This window comes from Nestor notabilis, unplaced genomic scaffold (assembly GCF_000696875.1).
Source record: "Nestor notabilis isolate BGI_N333 unplaced genomic scaffold, ASM69687v1 scaffold8433, whole genome shotgun sequence".
NCBI lineage: Eukaryota > Metazoa > Chordata > Aves > Psittaciformes > Psittacidae > Nestor > Nestor notabilis.
In genome coordinates, this window is record NW_009923239.1 from 27497 (window position 1) to 28282 (window position 786).

A 786-nucleotide genomic window follows, 5' to 3' on the forward strand; every position below is an offset into this window, starting at 1 on the left:
GTATAGTCTTACAGTCTCTATTCCTCATTCCACAGAGCAAATATTGCCGAATGCATTGATTTTTATTGTGGTTTCTTTGATACATTTTGATTTCTCTAATAAAATGGAAAGGATTTAATATTTGTTAACATTTTCTTCTCTGTTCCCAGACTGTGATGTAGATGCTCAAAGCTTGTGGCTTTGTAGGAGACGGGGACTGACAGTTTTCTGACTTCTATTTCATGTACAGCTTGCTTACATAATATATAGCATAGCATGCAAAGGAAAGCTCAATAGTTTGTGGTGGTAAATGTATATGCCTCTAGTTTTAAAAGATGGATATTGTTTAGATAACTGCCCTTTTCAAATGAGACATGTTTTGGCAAACTTAAGGTGCAATTTTTGGTTTTGATTATTTGTGAATTATTTTCATACTTCATCTGTCTAAAGGTTATTCTAGAGCTGGGAAAATCCAAAGGTAAAATAGCCATAATAGCCTCAGCTCTGACCTTTTTCATGTGTGCTTGTTGTCTACTTCAAGAAAATACCTGGACCATGTGAGTTATTGCGTGAATGTAATCTGTACTTTAAAATACCTTTAAAACTATAATTATGCTACTGACATTTTGTATTTCAGTATGCCAGATAGTAAATGCTAGTGAAATATTTTTACTTTAAGACTTGAAAATTTGAGGTGATAGCAAAATTTCTCTGTCTGTTTAGTAACATTCATTATCACCTATGTTATGTTCTTTATTTCAAACAAAGTGAAGCTAAGCATTCATAGAATCATAGAATCATAGAATA